This window comes from Bos mutus, chromosome 9 (genome assembly GCF_027580195.1).
Source record: "Bos mutus isolate GX-2022 chromosome 9, NWIPB_WYAK_1.1, whole genome shotgun sequence".
NCBI lineage: Eukaryota > Metazoa > Chordata > Mammalia > Artiodactyla > Bovidae > Bos > Bos mutus.
The window spans coordinates 26,825,632-26,849,735 of NC_091625.1; the positions used below are offsets into that span (position 1 = coordinate 26,825,632).

Genomic DNA, 24,104 nt, shown 5'->3' on the forward strand with positions numbered 1-24,104 from the left:
TGCGCTTACAACTCCCATCCTTTCCTGCCAGGTCCTTTTCTTCGCGAATAAGGACATGTCTATACTCTGAAGGCTCTAGGCTGAGAATACAACCCAGTCTGTTTGCTTGACTTCCAGACCCGTCATGCGTGGGCCCTGTCGATCTTTCTACACCGTGTCTCTGCTTTCCATGACCTGATGCAGAGTATTGTCACCTGACACACTCAACATCGCATGAATGAATAAATGACTTTACTTCAAGGTCTCTTGCCTTTCCTCCTCATTTAGGCTTTCTGAAAATGGGAAGGTACTACCCATCCTATTCAGGAGACTATTTATATATAGCCTGAACAGTTTATATGGCCACTAGGTTGGGTTTCAGGGGGAAAAAATGTGGAAATATACATTTGGAGGATTTCTTATATTTAAAAATTGAGATACTCAGGTTTCCTTTACTGTGGGGAGAAACCTCTTTAGAACAGAACAGTGAGGGTTTTTAAATTGTTGTTTATTTTTCTTTTTCTAGAAACAAATCTAAAACCATAAAGTTTGATTGTTTTCATTAAAATTTCCTAAGACTTTATTCATTCAGATTTGCCTGACTTAATTAGTTTGACCTACTTATCTTATTTTTAACTTTGAGGCTTGGTAGCAATAAGAAAAAGCAAACACCTTGAGGAAATAGTATATACCATGCAGTAAATACTGAAAATTTTACTTTGCATACACTATCCTATCTCAGGACAATTATTTTCCCAACATCTTTTGCATTTTTTCAAATCAAACTCCTCACTCTTTTGTTACTGAATTCTGGGGAAAAAAGTGCCAGACATTAATATCTTAGCCTGAACTACCAAGACCACGTTTTACTGAGGTTTCTTATTAAAAGTGGCATTTTCATTAAAATCCCCTTCTCTGCTGTGAAAAGGCATGATGATGTATTATCTATTTTGAACAAATGTGCTGCAGAAAGTGCCTAGGAGGCAATAACACAGTTTAAGAAAAAAAAATTAAATATGATGGCTAGCCAAATGCAATTTACTCATTTGTGTTTTTTGGTGGCAAGTCATATATCTTGTAAAAAGGGATACACCTGAAGCAAGAGTAGAGGAAAAAGTTTGCAGTTTTACACAAATAGAAATACATCAAAAAGAGTTGCACAAAATGCAGATATTTCAAAATGAAAAACTCCTAAAACAAAATCAAACGAGTGTTAGGTGATACCCTATATCTTTCTCTTTTTTTTCAGATAAAAACCTGTTGCCTTTTACCCTTTCGTCCCTGGGGCGTGAAGACTTTCTCGCCTTCTCCCTGAGCCCCAGGAGTGGCTGGGCCTTTGGGCTGCAGGTGAGGGGCAATGCCATGTCACCGTCCTTGAGGGCAGGACTGGGAGCCTGCACGCTAGGTTGGAAGTCTAGTACTGTCAGAGCTAATCTCTCAACTCACCCCCACTCCCCTTCCGTCTCTGGTGCACAGGTCCATTCTCGTCTCTGTTCCTGCCCTGGAACGAGGTTTATCTGTAACACTTTTCTAGATTCCACATACATATGTTAATATACAGTATTTAGGGGGCTCAGCTTGGTGCTCTCTGATGACTTGGGTGGGGGTGGGAGGGAGGTCCAAGAGGGAGGTCACACGTTATACGTATAGCGCATTCACTTCGTTGTACAGCGGAAACTAACACAAGATTGTAAAGCAATTATACTCCCACTGGAAAAAATACACTACTGCCATCTGCAAGCTTTCTTACCCCATGCCAGTCCTCTCATCTCCTTGTACCTCACTGCATTCAGCTGGAAAAGAAGACTTTGAGGAGTGTGAGTGCAAGTCTAAACCCTCATCTTTCCAGTATAACCCATTCATAGTCTAGTGTCAATCTACTTTCTTCACACTTCAAACACAATAGCCATAACCACCAAAAAAAAAAAAAAAAAAGAAAACACAGTACACGACCTATTCCCCAAGCAGCATTCCTTGCTTCCCAGCTCCATGGTGTGTTGCCCTAACTCCTGCCCCTCCCCCACCTCTAAATTCTACTCATTTTCAAAGTCCAGCTATGAAGCGACTGTGTTATAATGCCTTCTGTCCCTGCCATATCCTGTACTGGGCTGGGAATCATCACAGGCTTTGCCAGCTTCTCCCCGTGTGTGATCTGTAACTCACGGAAGCACTTCTCCTTTTCCACCTTTCAATTCACACACGTTTTTCCCTCTCTGCTACCTTATAGGATCTCTGAGGGCAGTGCCAAAACAATAATCGTGATATCTTCCTGGGTACCTATCATACCTGTAGTGGGAACTTAATAATTAATGTTTATTGTGTCCATGAATATAAAAAAGGTTGTCTGTACTATCTTATTCACTAGGAAGATAAGATATAAGATCAGAGTTGTGAAAGCCCTGAGAAAGTAAAAGTTTTATTGACATGAAAGGGGGTGATGGCTGGAATACTATACAAGCACATATGACAAGGGAATAAAAATCCTAAGGGTTATTCACAACTGACACAATTCTGAAGTGTGGCTTGGCTACTAAAGAAATTCCTGGGCTGTAAGTATAGCTTTACAAGAAATTGAGATAACACGCTTGGAGAACATCAGAAGAAGTAAAAATGCCAAGAAGAACAGCTTTTTCAGAGCTGTCAAGGCATCTTAATTTGTTTTCACGCAAAGAAACCTGTCAAGCTGCCACCATCTTGCCTTCTTGTCATGCAAAGTTTCTATACATTGTGTGCCAATTCCACTTTCTGGGTAGCCACAAAAAGTTCAGTAAAGTTTGATAAAGCCGCTGCTGCAAGCCAGTGTGTTACCATATCAGTGCTGAAGTGGTCTATGGTTTGCCACCATCCCTGGAGGGAAGTCACCGGAATCAGAGATGAATCCTGAAATGCTGACGCTAAGCCTCTGCTGGAGGTCTAAGTCAGGGAGAGAAGGTCATGGTAGCCTGGTCGAGGCAGCATCTCTTGGGGTCATCCATCATTTCATGAAAAGAATTCATGACTTAAGTCTGGGACTCCAAAGGATAAGCACCCCAGAACTTGCTCCTTCAAATGTGGCCTGCAGACCCACAGCCTTGGCATCACTCTAGGGTTACTTAGTAATGCAGACTCTCAGGCCACCACCCACATGTAAGAGGTTGCATTTTAAGAAGATCCTAGGTGATTCATACTCATTAGCCTTTGAGAGGCTCCACTTAAAGGCAGAGGATGGCCAAGAAAAAACAAAACAATTTTAGTACTTCATTGTGGTTAGAAAAAAAACAGTATAAATGCAAAATTGCCTATTCAATTATATAAGATATTTTTAATATAAGAATGCTTTTCAAAACTAAGGACAATAAAGCTGTATTAAGATGGAAACGAAGGAGAAAATATACTCTACCCTGAGATATTGCTTGTGATAATCAATGTACTTCATTTCCTTTCCAAAATGTTGTTGTCATCTGAATACAGCATTACTGAAAATATATAAGCACTTGCTCAGAACACCCCAAATTAGTCATTAGGCATGCTGGTTGCCTAGTCCTTTCTAGTCAATTATAGTTAATAGGCATTTATTATACATCATTATAAACCACAGAATTAACCAGTGAATATAGAATATTAATTCCATTGCAATTATATAGAAATATTTAAACTCCTAAGTACAGTATTTTCCATAATATTAGTAAGAACAAAATGGCTTTAGAAAAGTATCCATAAAATTAGTTCTCTACTTTCCTATTTTACTAATGCTAATACCTGTTTTTATTTTTTCCAAATAAAGCTTAAAATATATTACAGAATCAGGTTTTTCCTCAAACAAAGCAACACTCATAAAAATAAACATATACCAACTTAAAATAAACAAAATGCTTTTTGATGACAATCAAATGACTTATGAACTCACATTATTTATGTTGTTTGGAATTTCAGTTCAAAATTAAATATATTCTGAACTCTTAATTATATTTCAACCTAAGTGAAGTTCACCATTCACTAAGATATTGTCATTATTTTAGGTATATATATAAAAGATGTAAATATATAATAAAATAATATATAAATTTATACATTATAGTTTCAAATTTATGTGTGGTATTCTCCCATTGAGTATTGTATCTAGTTCATGAGAATCCCTATTAAAAGGTCACAGGTTTAATAAAAGCTAAATATTTTGAATTTTAAAAGCAGTATAAGATTAAAAAAACCAGAATCTTATTGTACTTGAAATATTGCTGCTTATATTTAAAGGTGTTTGTGAATATTCTTGTGCATTTGAATGAGTATATTTTAAAAAGATCCAATCTCAGTGCTAACACAGAGGAATCATATTTATTTAGCAACTGACTATGCCGGGCACTACGCAAAGCATTAAGAATCCAAACACTGTATGACAGTGTTCATTCTCTTAAGGAATTCAGTTTGGTAGGGAAGAAAGACAGCTAAATTAATGCAATACATGCATTCTGCTTTATGACAGAGGTATTGGACTAGGCATGCCCTTAATGGAGTTTGCTGTCTAAGGACTGGTCTAGAGAAATCAGAAAAGTTGCTTTGGTTAAAATTTCTAGAAGCAAAGCCTGTGCCAGAGATTCTTGAGAAAATGAGCTCTAGAGAGTGTTCTCAGGGAAAGGGGAATGGAGAAAGCAGAATAAGAGGGAGATAGCTAGATATGGATGTGGTCTCATCTGAAGAAAAGTTTCAGCCTGGTCTCAGAGGAGGCTCTCACATTGGTTCCCACAGAAGCAAGGGGCTCTGTCAACCAGACGTTGGTAATGAGCTACTAGGGAAGGAAAGAGACGGTGAAAGGTTCTCTCCAGGAGAATTTACAGGACTGGTGATGTTAAGAGTTTATCAGGGGGAAGAAAGAAGACATATTTAGCATAGGAGATAATATAGGTAGAGATTCAGAAGTATGAAATAATAGTCCCTATATGTAATGATCAAGGGATTTTCAAAAAGTACAGGGAAGAGATAGTTTCAACTGACAATTAGCTATTAACTATAGAAATTAGTTCATGTAACATGGGTAGGTTAAGCCCAGAGGACATACTTTCTGATCATTATCAGTCAATTACATGATAGCACGTCTATACAGTTTGGATGTTCAAGGCAAAATCTATTTCGATTGATACTACTCAGAATCCACAGGAGTATTTCTCAAATGAGATAATGCTTAAAGTGTATTTCTTCTTCTTATCAATTCTATAATGCAGCAATAACTCTGACATCTCTGTAGGTTAAAGTTGTCATCTTCACGGACTTATTTAATTCATCTGAAGCCTTCATATGTGCCAAGCATTACTGCTAAATATGCTTATATGTGTTTCTGATTTAGCTCATTATGTTTAAACAAAGCCAGATTGTAAAAATAGAAGGTGTGATTCAACTCTCCCTCAGTCTCAATAATAATGGCTGTTATTTTAGGCATGTGCTTACTGTATGTGAGGCATAATACTAAATTCTTTACATTTATTTTCTAATTTAATCACTATAATAACCTTATGAATAGGTACCATAATAAACTCCATTTTATTGAACAAGAAATGGGCTTACAGAAGCCAGTGACTTATCTGATTCCCTCTACCTGGTGTGCAGGTGTGTCTGTTGACCACCATGATACACTATTACCAAGAAACCAGAGGGACCAAAGTTCATGAATTGACCAAAGGCAAACATCTTCAGTATGTTCATTTTTATTCCAGTTGGAAGTTTCATGTTATATTTGACATACCCGTGTATGTTTAAAAATATTTCTTAAATTATTAGACTCTGGCATCTATGAAATAAGGCTATTTTACATTAAAATACCACACAGGTTGTAAAGACAACCTGTTGTAAGGATCAAAAGACATATATACAGAAAACTAGTTAAAAAATCTAGAATCTAGACAAAAATATAATACCAAGACATATGAATATACATATTATTTATCAATTAAAATTACCTACCAGGTCCTCAGAAATTTTCTAATGCCTCTAATTCTTTTGGATCTCTATTCTTTTAGAGGTAATAGCCACTGCACTTTAATATTAGAGATAATACCTACTGTACTTTAGTATTAAAATATTAAAGTATGTAAGCTATAAACGTAACAGTTAGCTATTACAATCAAATCCAAAGGGTTTCCCTTTATTGAATAGTTTATTGTCTTATACTGTTACTGATGTGAATCTTTTTTTAAAATCACTTACTGTTATTGACTTCCATAATCCCCAGGCACCATGACTTTTGCCCCTACTTCTCTATTGTAAATTTCATCTAAGTTCTAGAGGCCTTTCTCAGACAAATGTTATAAAGTAGCAGCTTTATGCAGATGCTACTCTTTTGTTTCTGTTCTTTAAAGTAATATTTTAAATTTACTGGTTACAACCAATCAAAATATTCAACTCGTTTTGATTTTCATATGCTGTCAATCATCTCAGTTACAAACTTTACAACTTGCATGTTTTGGAATTGAGAATATTCTCTGTTATATCAACTTACCTAGTAATTTACAAATTCTAAATTTATTGGTATTGTTGAATATTCTCGTCAAAGATGGTTACAAACTAGACATAAATCATTAACCACATCTGTAATTATTCCTTCAGGATACATTACTAGCTATGGAAGTACAGGGTAAAATAAGTGTACAGAAACCTTTAAGGCCCTTGAGTCACATTTCCAAATTGCTCTTTAAAAGATTGTGCTCTGTGCTATACAGTAGGTCCTTATTAGTGATCTATTTTATGTATAGCAGTGTGTATATGTTAATCCCAGTCTAATTTATCCTGAGACTAACACAACATTATAAATCAGCTTACTCCAATAAAAAAAAATGAGTAAAAGATTGTGCCAATCTGCACTCCAAATATAGTATATAGCATTGCCCTTCTCACTGCATTCTCAACAACGTTCCATAGCATTTATTTTCTGAAGTGCTAAGATAGCTATCTTATCAATCAGACAATTGAAATTCATAAAGATTAAGCTATTGCTCAATGAATAAGTTAGTAGTAGATTTGAAAACAAAACACAGAATTCAGGGTTTAGGTACAGCATAGTACAGCATGACTCAAGTTCTTATATTATACTAATGAGTTCTAATCCCTTCCCTGTGGTTCACTGGAATGTGACTCTGATCTCCTCCTCTATAAAATGGTCATAAAACTATAAATTGTTTTTGAAAATGAATGGATAACACATGTGCAGCATTTAACAAGTGCTTGGCTCACTAATGAAGGCTCATCATTTTATGAAAATTGATATTTATTTTCTCTGAAGATATTAATTTGAAAAGAATTTAACACAAATATTACAGTCAAAATTTCTAAATATGGAAAATTATGTATTGCAACTTGGCATGTACTTCATGATAATAACAGAAAATAAGTAAGTTGCTTCTAAAATAAATGAGCTCTTTCTAGAAAGGATCTTCCCTCCTAGAGCTTCAGTTAAAAATTAGATATTATCTTCAGGACTTAAAAAACATCATCAATTTAGAATAATATAGCAATTAGACAAAATGGTCTCTAGCTCTTTGCTCTCATTTACAGGAAGATAAATATAAGAACAATTTTTTTCTTAATGGTATTGCACTTCATTCTCTTTTACTAAATACTGTCAATTTCCATGCTGAGGGATTATAAAGTAGAGATATTCTAAATGAGATTTTCAAACTAATTAGCCTCCTGTCTAACATACTCAATGACAAGAAAAATAAATAGTACATCATGATTTATTTAAACTCACATAACTGAAATTAATGGTATTACTTCTTGCTGTTTTACCACTGTACAAAGCAACATAATTATATTTGTATTTAAATGCAATTTTTCACATTTTGAACTATTAGCTAATAATGTGATAATAAGGAAATGGTGACCCATGAGAAAGGATATTTTAAAAAACAATCTATGATTTTATATGATTATTTTCCTCTGAGAGAAATTCCACAATTCCTTGCCACATGCCTGTAACTTCATTTAGAAATTACTCATTTGTCCTCACTCTCTTCATTGGTGATGATGATGTATCAATTCATATTCTACTGGGAACTGACTTGTTTTCTTTCTTGTTTTGTTTTGCCTTTTTTCCAGGAAACTCCAAGAACTCTAAGAAACTGACACGTAAATACTCTGGCTGAATTTTTTTTTTTTTTTTTTTTTTTAACAACTAATACTATGCATTTGAAATTCTACTGAACAAGGTCAAGGTGCAACCAGGGCCAAGTAACAATCTAACCCTGGCCTCAGGAGTGGTATATATATAAACTAATCAAAAACAGTCCCCCCCCCCCCCAGCATGCACATGCACACACATTCAGTCTTTTGAGAAAAACCTGTTCACCTAATTTATGTTGTCAAATCTAGCTATTTTATGATTATAACACCACATGTAGATTTAAAAGGTAAAGTACAAAGACAATGAGGTTAAGAAAGATCTGACCTGTGCTCCACTCAGTATTTCTCATAGATAAAGAGTGTGGGGAACACAGTATGGTCATAATCACAGTGATTATTATTCTTCACCATGCTTAAAAATGTGAGTATGTTGTGAATATATTTAGTGACTTCTCCATCCACATTTTTTTCAATACCTTGAGTGAATTAGACAAAGCGACAGTGGTGAAGTCAGAAATCAACATGTGAAAGTGGTAATTTGAAGTCCTAATTTTCTTAAAGATAAAAGTGGTTGTGGAAGGTACAAATGATATGACTATTCAGTCCCCACTACTGAGATGTTTAACTCATACAAAGAAGTTTTCTAGGAACTTAGAAGTGAAAAATAAGTTTATAGTTTATAAACCATAATATGTGGAAACAATTCTATTTCTTTCCTTAATTTTGTATTCTTTCAATAATCATTTATTGAGACCCTCCCCATTTTGTACTGTGTACTATGCTAGGCACTTACATTCTTGGAATAAATTACAGTACCAACTTCAAAGAACTTATTGTATAGTGGGAAATTGGGCCTGAAAACAATATTGATTATAATGCATGATGAGTACTATCAGATGTTACCAACAATTGAAATAATAGAGAAGAGAAAATAATTCCTTTCTGTATTTTATTAACAAGCACCTCCTTCTAACTCCAATTACTGTGCCCAAGGGAAAACAGTACATAACCCCAAAATAATCCATGAAAAATAATCCTGGCACAACACAAATTTTATGCAAACCATAATGCAGTAATCATCAGAAAAAGCTAATTTTATTATATTGCTTCCATGGTTCAGAGTTGTCTCTCAGAATCTATACCATTCCATGAAATCAAACTAGTAATCTCTCTCCATCTGCCTATAATCTTAAAATGAGATTGGAAGGCATTCAGAAATGCTAATTTGAGGCAAACTTTTTGATTCCACATTGTGCTTTGCTTTCAAATTTAACAACCAGTTAACAAAGATGCATTAAATGGTAACTGCTTACATCAGAGACCTGTCATGGTCATAGCTAGAAAAATGGATAGATAATCCCAAGTAGTTTTACTTCCCCTTTGAAAACTTATAAGTGACATGCTTGATTGTGCTGTTTAATTTTTTTATTCCACTGTGGTTTCTGTTCTGAGCAGATAATATGATTACAGAGACAAAGTACAAATACCTCATATTGCCTGGATAAGGTTATGGCTTAATTTAATTATAGTAATTTACAGCCCCATTGCACAAGGTTGTTAAAAAAAAATGTGCTGCTTGCAATGGGCAGTAGGTTGACACAAACTAACAATGTACATTTAAACTAAACTACCTCATTAAATTTTAGGATGCCATTATTCCTTGTCTTATTATTATTCTAAATACAGTATTGTGGCTTCTATGACTCATACAGAGCAGTTCATGACAGAATTAATTTTGATGCACATGGCATTAGTCATACTTTTCTTTCAATTTAAGTGATGTACAGTGCCACATATATGGTTGTCAGGTTACTTAAGGAAATTTCCAGGGTATTAGCTGACACTGTCATTAACACCAAGAATATAAACAAACATCACTGTGACTAACTCTTGGAAGATGGGAAAACAGAATTCCATGAAAGGTGTCACAATGAAAGGAGAGAGGCCTAGACTTAGTAAGAGGTCTTATGTTGGCACATTCTGAATTTCCTCTGTGACCTTGGTCAAGTACACTTTCTGGGACAGATATTCTCTTGAGCTCTCTCTTTGTCTTAATACTCCAAGACACCATAAAGGCATAAATGTCTTATAAAAAACATTCCTCTGTTTGCTTCTAAATATGAAGTGGAAACATAAAGGCAAGAAGAGCCTTATCTCCAATATACAAGAATACTGCAATTTCCCTTTTATCAGAAGGTATATTAAATCTAACAACTACAACAAGTGTTGGCAAATAAGCAAATCCAACTGTTCAAATAGATATTCCTCATGGACTTGCCACATGGTCTGCGATTCTCATATTAGTCACTCCTTTGAAATCCCTTGTTAAAAGGTCATGCCATTTGGGAAGATTAATATATTAAAATTCTTAGTAAATTAAACAGGTGGAATTTTAAGAGTGGACATATTTTCATACTTGAGAAATTTTCTCAAAGGAGGATTTTCTTGAGCCAAATATCTGAATCTATAATCAGATAAAGGTTACTCTAATAAGGCAGGAATACCATCTTTCTTCCATTTTATTTTGTTTTTCCTGCAGTGAGTGGACCTTAGTAAACAAGAAGACTATCATCTGCTAGAGTAGAGACCTTGAGTGAACAGAATCTTTGGAAGCAGATCATCTAAATATATCAAGAATGTAAGTGAGAAATTTAGATACTTCTGGACGCATGGGCAAATAAAATTGTTTGTGAGTGGGAAGGGATATTAATTTTCTATGATGATTTATCAAATACTTTAACATTGAAATTTTAAATTCCAAAGTTATGATAAGAAACACTGCTTGAAAGGTACTTGGGGGGACCCCATAAACCCGCTCATGGTTCCTTTGATTCCAGTCTTGAGCAGACTTCATGCATAACCTAGCAAAGACATCTATCATATTGGGAAATCATACACTTAAAACCACTATCTTACTTAAATTAAATTATCATAGAGGTCAGAAAAAAGATTTGTGAAGAAATACACATAGGATTAACAAAATGTAGTTTTGGATGGTGGGCAAAGCAAGAGTTGGGCTTGAAGGTCACATCCAATGAGGTATCCCAGTTGGTTCTCTGAGGAACTAAGAAACAGCATAAAGAGGATGGGGATATGAGGAAATAGGAAAGGTGATCAAACTAAGAATAAACTGTTGTTTTTCACATTCTATAAAGGATAGGTTCTCAAATCCCTTCAAAAGTGTTTACTGATTATAGTAATAAAAAGCAGCAAAAATTCCTAGAATGTAAGACAAAATTAACAATGGACCACACTTAACCTATGGATTTGTTGCTCATGACATTGTATTGCCTGGCTTTAAAAAATGTTTAGTATAAAGCAGTAGAGAGAATTGGTAAAGCTAAGATCAATATATGACTATACAGTATTCTGGCCTGGAAAATTCCATGGACTGTATAGTCCATGGGGGTGAAAAGAGTCGGATACAACTGAGTGACTTTCACTTACACAGGAGAAGAGCAAATAAATGTGAAAAAGGTTGTTACTAAAAACAAACAAAACAAGATACATTGCACACATTCAAAATGAAAGAGTAATAAGAGTTTTTTTTTTTTTTCAGTATTTCTCTCTTCGAGACATTTATCCACTTCCCATTTCTACTTCTACTTCATAAACTATCTTTTTTATTATACCAAATATTTCACAAATGAGTTCCTATGAAATCCTGCTGTTGTGACATTCCAATGTTGAGGAGACAAACTTCATATTTCTTTCCGCTGACTAGCAAAATCATTTTGGGAAATATTCAGCACGCTTCCTATGTTTCAATCTATTTCATTTTATTTTATTGAAGTCCTTACTCTCTTATTACTTTCTATTCCTTCTAACATGTAAGGGATGAGTGCAAAAAGCCCTGGGTTAAGAGCTAACATAAAGAATGAAAATAGAAACTCAGCAATCTGTAGTGGCAGCATGTTTAAGAAGAAGGTGGGTCAGGCACAATAACTAAGACAAAACTCTTCCACTCAGCTTTATGAAAGAAATCCACATGCCTAAAACTTAAGAGACAGAGTTATCATCCAAGTAATTATACCTCTTATGAGTCTTCATAGCATCAACCTGCTGCTGCTAAGTCACTTCAGTCATGTCCGACTCTGTGAGACCCCATAGACGGCAGCCCATCAGGCTCCCCCGTCCCTGGGATTCTCCAGGCAAGAACACTGGAGTGGGTTGCCATTTCCTTCTCCAATGCATGAAAGTGAAAAGGGAAAGTGAAGTTGCTCAGTCGTGTCTGACTCTTAGCGACCCCATGGACTGCAGCCCACCAGGCTCCTCCGTCCATGGGATTTTCCAGGCAAGAGTATTGGAGTAGGGTGTCATTGTTGCCTGCAAAACTTGTAGCACACCAGATCATAAAGAAAGAGACTTGACCTTGACTTGAAGATACGGTTTGCCCAAATACCTCACTCTATAGATGGGGATTTGAGTTGCCAACCTGCACACAGGCAGGGCTTTACTAGAGGAGGGCTCAGGCAAAAGCAAACTTAGATCACAGGCTGGAAGGTCACTGGAGGGAACCCCAAAAAGCATACTCAACCGTCACTACTTTGATGAGGCCAGTAGGAGATGTAACACTTAGGAGAAATAAAATGTATAATACCAGGACAAAGGAACCTTCATTCCTTATAATACATGAAGGTCCTCACTTCTCTTTGGTTGAGAAGCATAGGGAAGAGGGGGAGGATGGAGTCTGTTCATGCTAACTACTTATCACTTGTTGGTAAAATGGGTAATGGAATCTGGTGCAGGGCAGTGGTCCTCAAACTTTAAGGAAGCATCTGAATCACTTGCATTAAACATAGATTTCTGATTCAGTAGATCCAAAGTGCAACCTGAGAATATGTATTTCTAACAAGTTTCTAAGAGATGCTGCTGCTGGTCTCCCGATCATACTTTGAGAGTTACTGTTTTAGGGAATGGCAAGAACCAGAGTGAGAACAGCTTAATGCTTAGCAGAGCCATTTCTGATGCCCAGCTCAAGTCATGAGTAATGGTTGAAACAGATTTCCTGAGCCCTGGGGCTGATGTATGTTAGCCAGGAGGCATAGGCATCTTTTGATTATGTACTTGTTCAGAAGGAGCTCCTTTTTATATGTACACAAGGTACTTTCTATGCTGCCAGGAGTCTTGCTGAAAACAATATAAGCACTCTTATTTAGGGCATTGTTATATGCTGGGCTCCCTGCTTGAAGACATACACAGAGCCTATGTCAACATGTATGTATACATTCATATATGCTAATGTATTCATAGACACACCTGTGTATATTTATTCATGTATGTATCAGGTACATATGCATATATGTGTGTTCTTATCCCTGTACAACCCTGCCTTGGAGGATTTTTATATGTCCATATAAGTGTGTGTACACATATGTATAGGCATATCTCAGAGATATTGAGGATTCAATTCCTGACCATTGCAATAAAGTAAATATCACAATAAAGTAAGTCACACAAATTTTTTTGTTTCCCAGTCATAAAAAGTTATGTTTAACCATGGACAAATGAAAAGGTAATTGACTGAATGTAAGAAAATATTTGCAAATGATATGGCTAATAAAGTGTTTATATCCATAATATATAAAACAGCTCATATAACTTAATATAAAAAATTGGGTAAAAGAGCTGAATAGACATCTTCTGAAGAAGATATACAGATGGCCAATAGGCATATGAAAAGGTACTCAACATGACTAATCATCAGAGAGATGCAAATCAGAACTCCAGTGAGATGTCACCGCACACTTGTCAGAATGGCAAGGATGTAAAGAAGAGGGAACCCTTGGACACTGTTGGTGGGAATGTAAATTGGTGCAGCCAATGGGAAACTGTATGTAGGTTCCTCTGAAAACAAAGAAACAAAACAAATATATGATCCCATAGTCCCACTCCTGGTATACAGACAAAGAAAGTGAAACACTAACTTGAAAACATACATGTACTCCAGTGTTCATAGCAGCATTATTTACAATAGCCAAGATACGGAAGCAACCTAGTCCATTGACTGATGAATGGAAAGAAGATGTGGTATAGATGTACAATGGAATAGTACTCAGCCTCAAAAAAGGACGAAATTCTGCCAATATGAATGAACCTAGAGGCTATTATGCTCAGCAAAATAAGTCAGATAGAAAAAGACAGTACTAAATGTTATCACATATATTTGGATTCTAAAAAAAATGAGTATAACAAAAACAAACTCACAGATATAGAGAACAAACTAGTGGTTACAAGTGGGAACAGGGAAGGGAGAAGGATAGGAGAAGAAGAGGTACAAACTACTGTGCAAAAAATAAGTAAGTTATAAGGATATATAGGGGCTTCCCGGTGCTGCTCGTGGTAAAGAACTCACCTGCCAATGCAGGAGACATAAGAGACATGGGTTTGATCCCTGGGTTGGGAAGATCCCTTGGAGAAGGAAATGGCAACCCACTCCAGTATTCTTACCTGGAGAATCCCATAGACAGAGGAGTCTTATGGGCTACAATCCATGGGGGTCTCACAAGAGTCAGACAAGGATATATTGTACAGCATGAGGAAATACAACCATTATTTTATAATAACTTTAAATGGAGTATAATCAACAAAATATTGCAGCACTATGTTGTATACTTGAAACCAATTGAATATTGTAGGTCAAATATATGTCAATAAAAATAAAAGCTATGTTTACATAGTACTGTATTCTATTAAGTATAAAATAGCATTAAGTCTAAAAAAGTACATAACTTAAACAAAAAATACTTTATTGCTAAAAAATGCTAACCATCCTCTGACAATGCCAGGTTTTCAGACTTCCAATCTGCAAAAGTGGAAATATCTGTGAAGCACAATACAGCAAAGTATGCCTGTAACCTGTTATCTCACAAAAACCTTCCTTGGAGATTTTATACTCTATTTTACAAATAAAGGGAATGAAAGTTTGGAGTCAGAAGTTAATCTCCAGAGTTGCCCAACAAGTATAAGAAAGCAATGGAATTCTGACCCAAGTCTTTGACTGCCACAAAACCTCTTATCTTATTACCATCTAGTGAAAGTCGCTCAGTCGTGTCTGACTCTTTGCAACCCCATGGGTAGCCTGCCAGGCTCCTCTGTCCATGGAATTCTCCATGCCAGAGTACAGGAGTGGATAGCTGTTCCCTTCTCCAGGGGATCTTCCCAATCCAGGGACTGAACCCAGGTCTCCTGCATTGCAGGTGGATTCTTTATCATCTGAGCCACCAGGAAAGCCCTACTACTGTCTAAGGTAGTATGACATAAATTCTTAAAATGTCCTATATTCCTAAGGAGACTGAATCTCAGAGCCATCCTACGTGTGTGTGCTCAGTCACTCAATCATGTCAGACTCTTTGTGACCCCATGGGCCATAGTTCACCAGGCTCCTCTGTCCATGGGATTTTCCCAGCAAGAATACTCGAATGGGTTGCCATTTCCTCCTCTAGGGCATCTTCCAGCCCCAGGGATCAAACTCGTGTCTCCCACATCTCCTGTTGTGGCAGGAGGATTCTTTACCAGTGAGCCACCAGTAATTTGTCTTTTCCAACTCTATTGGGGATTGGAAGCCCAGAAATTCTGATTGAAACATAGAGACAACAATAATAAAAAATAGTAAATAATTTTTCTGATTATAGTAGATAATGACTTAGGAACAAACTTGTAATCCTGGATCACCTAAGAGTTTTAGGGTTTCACTAATTCCATATATAGAAGTGTTAAGTCACTCAGTTGTGTCCAACTCTGTGTCACCAAGGACTACAGCCCACCAGGCTCCTCTGTTCATGGAATTCTCCAGGCAAGAATACTGGAGTGGGTTGCCATTACTTTCTCATGTTCCCCTTGAATTTGGTTGGTTGACTTTTCTCCTTGAATTAGTTTGGACTTATCTGTATTCCATAAATGTAGTTAAGTAAAAAGATTCCATTTGATGTCTGCTTCAAAACGTAAGATCATAGAATTCTTGGTACTTAGGATAAACTTCGTTTAGAAGCATAGACCATAAATATTATAGATGAAAGGAATCCTTGAAATAATCCCAATTAAAGGTTCCTGCACTGTGAGTTCATGAAACTAATGGGTTCCTGAGGGTCCCAAAGTGGTTTCTAGGATACACAGCATCTTTTTGAAATGAAATTATTTCTGACTATGTTGATTTCTCTGAGTAGCTATTCCATAACTTTCTGAGTTAGCCATGATCTAATGATTTTAGAAACATGTATCAGTCTAACTACCTTTAAAAAAAAGAAAGGAAATGTAACCAGAGCTGTCACTTAGGTAGTTGGGAAGTGCACTTAGGCTCAGTGTTTCTAGATTGGTCCTCTTGACATATCTTATGTTGACTTCCTATGCTAAGCCCTTGAGCTATTGAAGATTTCATCACAGAGTGCTAGGAAATTGTCTATAATCTTAACCACTATTTTGAGTTTTTCTAAACATGGCTGCGAAGAGTTGACTCATTGGAAAAGACTCTGATGCTGGGAGGGATTGGGGGCAGAAGGAGAAGGGGACGACAGAGGATGAGATGGCTGGATGGCATCACTGACTCAATGGATGTGAGTCTGGGTGAACTCCGGGAGTTGGTGATGGACCGGGAGGCCTGACGTGCTGCTATTCATGGGGTCGCAAAGAGTCGGATATGACTGAGCAACTGATCTGATCTGATCTGATTGGTTATAAAATTTTAAAAAGCCACCTTATCTCATTTTAAGTAATCTATATACAGTATTATTTATAATATTTAATATGATAATTTATTTGTAGCACTTCATTTTATATTTTTGCTACTATATACAATTTTCATTTCCTTAGAGATTCTAAAATTCAAGATTCTCATGCAGTTTCAGTTCTGCCTTTATATAGATTAAAATCCAATTTTATAAACTACAATGGAAATAGAAGATATATTGTTATTCATAATTTATCTTATTACTCATATTTATTTATTGTCCTTTCTCTATTGCATGACATTTTTTCCAATTCTGAGTATAGACTAAACAGGTTCCTTTTTTTTTTTTCTTTTTCTGGGTCTGAATTAGAAAGTCAAAAGTTTAAAATATATTTACCTTCATTTAAATTGGAAATATAAGTGCTAAGAAATATAAGTCTTAATGCTCAGAGTTGGAAAGATAAGCTGTAATGCTATTTTCACTCTATTTTCTGACTTGATTTGCTCTATTACCTGCACTTACTGTTTTGTGACTCAATTCCCACATTTCTTGGATGTGATTATCTCTTAGTGAAATGCATATGACATATAGATGCAAAACACATTTTCTTTCCTTTTATTCTTTCATGGCTATGGCACATAAAGTGATGTTGGCGAAAATAAAATTCACATGATCAAAACTTGACAGATTCACTGCAGTAGAGGCATTTTACGATAAAGCAGTTATGATTTATGCTTTGTTAGTCTGACTGGTATTACAGTTTACATACGGTGTGTCTTATACAGAGTAGCTGATTACCACTGTTATTAGCAGGAATATTTTAAACATAAATAACATAAAGGGAAATTGATGCCATATAAAACTATTTGATCATATACCACCCACACATATTTTCAATGGAGTCAAATATTATATCAAAATCACACATCTTTCTTAGTAATTATGAATCATAGAAGCCAGTCTTATTTTTTTTAAACAGGCTCACAAAATAAAATCAGTTCTGTGATGGCAAGTGTTACTTTCCCTATTCTTTGCTTAAATAAAGAATTAAAAAGATTCTGTCAAAGGTTCCACCTGTCAGAATGTAAAACTCCCAGGGATTCACTAGTCCACACAAACACAAAGATGGAGGAGCACGACCCATGTGGTTTACACTTTGGGTATAGTGTATGTTTGTGTTTTCAAAGGCAGTTGGACATGCTCCGAGAAATTGTACATTTTAGACATCATATTGTTATTAAATTATGAAGGAATTTTACTGCACACTTTAGAAAATATATCGGACCAAAACTGTTTTGAGAATCAAAAACAAATCATTTAAATTAATGACATCTATTATGAGATGTCAACCATAATCAGTTTCAATTAGATTCCCAAAGAATGTCAGAGTGGCTCAGTCCTTGAAGGAATTGCTATGGTTAAAGATCTGTCTGCATGCTCATTATAAGTTTAATTTTTGAAAGGTTTATAACTCAGCCAGTTTAATTTGCTTTGGGAAGAGACTTAGCACTCTGCTTTCTAACCCAGATATATTTTTGAGGGTTTAAAGTGTATATATTTAAATTGCTTTGGCTTTTCAGTTATGTGAACTTTTCTTTATTATTGTCTCCCTAACAAACATTTTTCACTTTTCACTTTCATGCATTGGAGAAGGAAATGGCAACCCACTCCAGTGTTCTTGCCTGGAGAATCCCAGGGATGGGGGAGCCTAGTGGGCTGCCGTCTATGGGGTCGCACAGAGTCGGACACGACTGATGTGACTTAGCAGCAGCAACAAACATTTTTAGATTTTTATACCTAATCATTCCCCATAAAAATTTTAATCCCACTGATATCCTTACATCTGTATCTGTACTAAAGCTCTTTGGAAGGCCTTGAACACATATCATAACTAATCTTTTAAAATTCTTACCTCAATAAACCAATTTTTGCTGTCTTGAGAGAAAACTGCAACCCCACTGAGACATGCATGATCTATAGCAACACTATCGATCTTTGGAGATCCACAGATTTCAAGATTTCTTTATTTATTAATGAACACATAAAGGAATTTCTTAAAGTCAGAATAAATTCTAAAAGAATGAAGTTCACTTATCATCTGCTTTGATATAAAATGACCTGGTAATAACCTTTCAAAATAATTCTTCACTAAATCTTTCAAATAGGTAGGACACACTTCTGTACCTACCTTTCAATACAGATTAAAAAGTCTGGATGAAAGATTTGGAAAATAGAATTTAGAACAATTAACTTATTAGCAGCTGATTAAGATAATACTGTCAGAGATTTAAATGAATTACAATTTTTACTTGATATTGGCAGATGCAATTGAATTACTCTAAACAGGAATTTGACAAATTGATATCTAATACAGTAGGAGATAAAAATATCTGCATTTATAGAATAAAACAATTTTAGAGCAGGAAGAGAACTGTGGTCCATTCTTCCCTGATACTTTTACAATGCTGTAGAATCTGAGAGCCAAGTGTATTATCAGAGTCATATAATGCCAGCTCAAGCCTGGGAGTAAGATTTTCTTCTTCACAGCCCTGAGTACTTGTCATAATTCTTAAGATAATGTCTTTCCTTTGGAATGTCCCACTGTATAAAAATTTGATATCTCTAACTTTCCAGGAAATAAATCACTTATAAACAGTGTTCTTCTACATGTCTAGTGTCACTTCCAACAAGAGTTTATAAGCTTCTGTGAACTCTCTTTGGATTGCACAATCTCTTCTTTGACATATATAAGTCATACTAAATGATCGTTGTATTGAGTTCAATATTCGGTTGATCAGTTCAGTTGACCAATTCAATTGATCATTGACTCAATATTCAAAAAACTAAGATGATAACACCTGGTCCCATCACTTCATAGCAAATAGATTGGAAAACAATGGCAACAGTGACAGACTTTATTTCCTGGGCACCAAAATCACTGCAAATGGTGACTGCAGCCATGAAATTAAGAGACACTTGCTCCTTGGAAGAAAAGCTATTACCAACCTAGACAGCATATTAAAAAGCAGAGAAATTGCTTTGCCAACAGAGATCCATCTAGTCAAAGCTATGGTTTTTCCAGTAGTCATGTACAGATGTGAGAGTTGGACCATAAAGAAAGCTGAGCACTGAAGAATTGATGCTATTGAACTGTGGTGTTGGAGAAGACTCTTGGGAGTCCCTTGGACTGCAAGGAGATCAAACCAATTAATCCTAAAGGCAATCAGTTCTGAATATTCATTGGAAGGACGGATGCTGAAGCTGAAGCTCCAATACTTTGGCTACCTGATGCGAAGAACTGACTGATTGGAAAAGACCCTAATGCTAGGAAAAATTGAAGGCAGGAGGAGAAGGGAATGACAGAGGATGAGATGGTTGCATGGCATCACCAACTCGATGGACATGAGTTTGAGCAAGCTCTGGGAGTTGGTGATAGACAGGGAAGCCTGACATGCTGCAGTCCTTGGGGTTGCAAAGAGTTGGATACGACTGAGAGAGTGAACTGAACTGAATTGATCATTTATAAGGCAACTTAAAGCTTCCTTCTTGTGAAAGTTACTAGATTTCAGAAATTTGTTATTGAGAACGATTTCATACAGTCTAGGGAAATTGCAGACATTAGGTTTCTATCAGCAAATCAATGATAATAAGTAGAATAATTTCAAAGGAATTTTAGGAATAAAAATATCTTTAGAGATGACTTCTCAAAGCAAATTCAAGTGGAGAAACTTAAGGTCCTACTTCTAGTAAAGCTGATGCTAAAAACAAGCTATTGATGATGATGATGGTACCTCAACTTCTTAGAAATAAAGCAAGTCTAGAATTGCATTTTTAGTTATAAAATACTATAAAATTTAATAATCATCAAGAAAAGTAAAGATATGAAAGGTCAAATACTTGTACATAATCTGAATAATACCTGCTCCTTTACATTTCACATACTCTTTTCACATACTGTAGGCTTCTTCTAATGTACTTGGAAACCTACGAATCAAGGTCTGAAGGTGCTGTAACAGTAGCCAATGTTGAACTTTATAGTTTTTTCTCTTTCTAGCTGAAGAGTAAGTTGTAGCTGGTAGTAAGCCATCTGTTCATTAAATATTTTAAACCCTGAAATAAAAGGCATCTCAATATGCTGTGCAGACATTCCAAAAAACAAAACAAAACTTCATTACCACACTTAAACTGAATCAGCATTTAACAAGGTATTAGCAAGGTCTATGCATTGTGATGAACGAACAAAGCAAATGACTTCAAAGCGTGAGCAATGGTGCCAGATTCTAAAATGCATTCAAATGCTTTGAGGTTAAAAAACTGTCTTGCTGTATATTGATTTCAGCAAATAAGTGATTCAATAAAATTCAATAAAATAAAAATTTTAAAGCTTTTAATTGTTCACCCACTTCCATGCCATGATTTTTGCCACTGACAGAAATCTTTCTGCCATATCACTATATAAAGGATTGCACTGTAGGCGTGCTTTTGCTGAGACAATATGGTAGGGAAAACTCTATGTGATGACCCATCTCATCCCAGAAATTGTTAGGTTCCCATGTGATTTCCTAAAACAAAATTTTTATTTTATAATAGTTTTAAATTTAGCAAAAGGTTGTGAAGATAGTACAAAGAGTTCCTGTATGCCTTACAACCAGTTCCCCTATTATTAACATCTTACATTCAGTTCAGTTCAGTCGCTCAGTTGTGTCTGACTCTTTGCGACCCCATGAATTGCAGCATGCCAGGCCTCCCTGTCCATCACCAACTCCCCAAGTTCACTCAAACTCACTACCATCGAGTCGGTGATGCCATCCAACCATCTCATCCTCTGTCGTCCCCTTCTCCTCCTGCCCCCAATCCCTCCCAGCATCAGAGTCTTTTCCAATGAGTCAACTCTTCGCATGAGGTGGCCAAAGTATTGGAGTTTCAGCTTTAGCATAATTCTTTCCAAAGAACACCCAGGGCTGATCTCCTTCAGAATGGACTGGGTGGATCTCCTTGCAGTCCAAGGGACTCTCAAAAGTCTTCTCCAACACCACAGTTCAAAAGCATCAATTCTTCGGTGCTTAGCTTTCTTCACAGTCCAACTCTCACATCCATACATGACCACTGGAAAAACCATAGCCTTGACTAGACGGATCTTTGTTGGCAAAGTAATGTACGGTACATTTGACAGAACTACTAAGTACACTTCAATACATCATTATTAATCAATATCCCTACTTTATTCAGATATCCTTAGTGTTTACCTAATATCCTTTTTCTGTTCCAGGATTGCATGTGGAGGACCACATTATATTTAGTTATCAAATCTCCATATACTCCTCTAGATTATGACGGCTTCTTAGACTTTCCTTGCTTTGGATGACCTTGACAGTTTTGAGGAATACTGGTCAGACAATTTTCAGCCTTTTGCTCAATTTGTGTTTGTCTATTATTCTTAGGATTCAACTGAGATAATGTGTTTTTGGGGAAGAAGACCACAAATGGAAAGCACCATTCTTATCACATCCTATCAAGACTACCTGCTATCAACATGACTAGTGATTTTAACCTTGATCATCTGACTGAGATGGTATTTATAAGTTTCTTCACTGTAAAGATATTTTTCCTCCCATATCCATATTATACTCTGGAAGGAAGTCACTCTGGGTAGTCTCCACTTAAGGAATGGATAGTTATGCTCCACCTTCTGGAAAGCATAGTATCTATAAATGTGATTTGAAATTTTCTGCACAGGAGAGTATTTCTCCAATCTACCTATTAAATAATTTATTTATATTAGTATAGACTCATATTTGAGTTTTAAACCAATACTGTTATTTAATTTTTTCTAAGTTGTTCCAGCTTTGGCCATTTGGAGCTCTTTCTATTGGCTCCTACATTCTTTTGGCATGCCCTCATTGGTGTGTGTGTGTATGTGTGTGTGTGTGTGTGTGCTTTCTTACTTTCTGTACTACCAGATATTCTACACTCATTTTGCATATTCTTTGCTGTAACCCTAGAATCAGTCATTTCAAGGAACCATTGGCTCCTTTTATTTGAGATTGGCATTAAAAAACGATGGGTATGCTGAATGCATCATCTAGTTTTTATTTGATAAATATAGTGAGGTTTGTCAAACAACATTGTTTTCTGGTCTAATAGTATAACTAATACTAAGACAAATACTCTTCTTTTAAAAGCCATTTCCTTATACCTGTTAATATAGAATATACTCGACCTGTAAACACTTTAGGGAACAGCTTTCTGTGCTTTATTTAAGAGGAGGACAATCATTGTGAGATGAGCATAATGTTTACTGATATAAGAGGAAAGTTGCTGCTTGGGTTAGAATTGTCCTTCTCACCTTTCACCCGTGTTAGCAGATAATAGGCTTTGTGCTCATTGCCTCAAGGGAGAAACTGTGGCAGAGCAGAACCCAAAATAACTTGCTAGTCTCCCTGGGTTTGTGTTCAAAGCACTGAAGACCTTTGTAAAAGGATAATTATTGACATTTTCAAGGCGTTTTGACCAGATCATGAAAGAAAACCGTGGAATTCTCTCCCAAACATCCAAAGAGGATGAGAGCGAGATAGAGACAAAAGCCAGAGAAAAGTATTTTAGAGGATTAGGCAGAGGTAGCGCTACTGGGGAAGTGCCAGACAGGTAATTTGAGGCAGACAGGATCACATGCATCTGGCAAAAGATTCTTGGCTCTCACAGGCAGTACCAAGTAGCCGAAAACTAACAGGCCCCCAGAAGTGATGAAATAGACATGTCATGGCTAACCTGCATGGGCCATTCATCAGAGCAGATGGCCCAACTTCCTCCTCTTCCTCAGTATCCTGACACCGTGGAAGACATTGGGGACACAGCAGAAACCTGGTGTGGGCCCTTAAAGGGAGGTTCAGAGTTAAAACACTAAGTTGGGCTTTGGAACACTAAGGCATATTTCTAGTTCATTTGCCTTTGTGCACAAAGACTTATACCCACAGTAGCTCTTACATTCTCCTTACTTTGATTAAGGATTAGAGCAAATCTATCACCCCTTGAAAGAGATTTATAAGGGATGCTTTTTAAGTACTTGGGATATTTGACAGAAAGAATTAGTGCAGAGTGGTACAGCTTTTCCTTAAGATTATTTAATTTTGGTTGGAAGTCTGAGACCCAGTATTAATAAAGTGCTTCCAGCCCAAAGGGTGACACAGATTAAGAAGGTTGAGTATGTGGTTAAAAACAGATTTTTATGTTTTTGATGTTGTCAAAATAACTGCCATGAATAGAAGGCTGCCTAAATTTATATCTGGGGCTCACTGTTTTCAGGAGATATTGTTTCAGGACCTCTGGTTGTCTGCATTTCAATGTCATGTGTGTGAAAGAAGGAAAACAGGGGTA

General features: G+C 36.2%; 1 protein-coding gene and 1 long non-coding RNA gene across 2 annotated transcripts in view; one reads left to right on the plus strand and one right to left on the minus strand.

Moving 5' to 3' along the window:
* Positions 1–10,703, plus strand: part of LOC138989203 (uncharacterized) — a 208,143-nt gene extending 197,440 nt beyond the window's left edge. Inside the window, exons 2-4 of the long non-coding RNA XR_011465456.1 lie at positions 1,229–1,326; positions 8,041–8,070; positions 10,604–10,703. This is a non-coding gene — a long non-coding RNA (uncharacterized lncRNA). The remainder of the gene's footprint in view (positions 1–1,228; positions 1,327–8,040; positions 8,071–10,603) is intronic.
* Positions 1–24,104, minus strand: part of NKAIN2 (sodium/potassium transporting ATPase interacting 2) — a 531,496-nt gene that overhangs the window by 377,442 nt on the left and 129,950 nt on the right. The gene's annotated exons all lie outside the window — the stretch shown is intronic.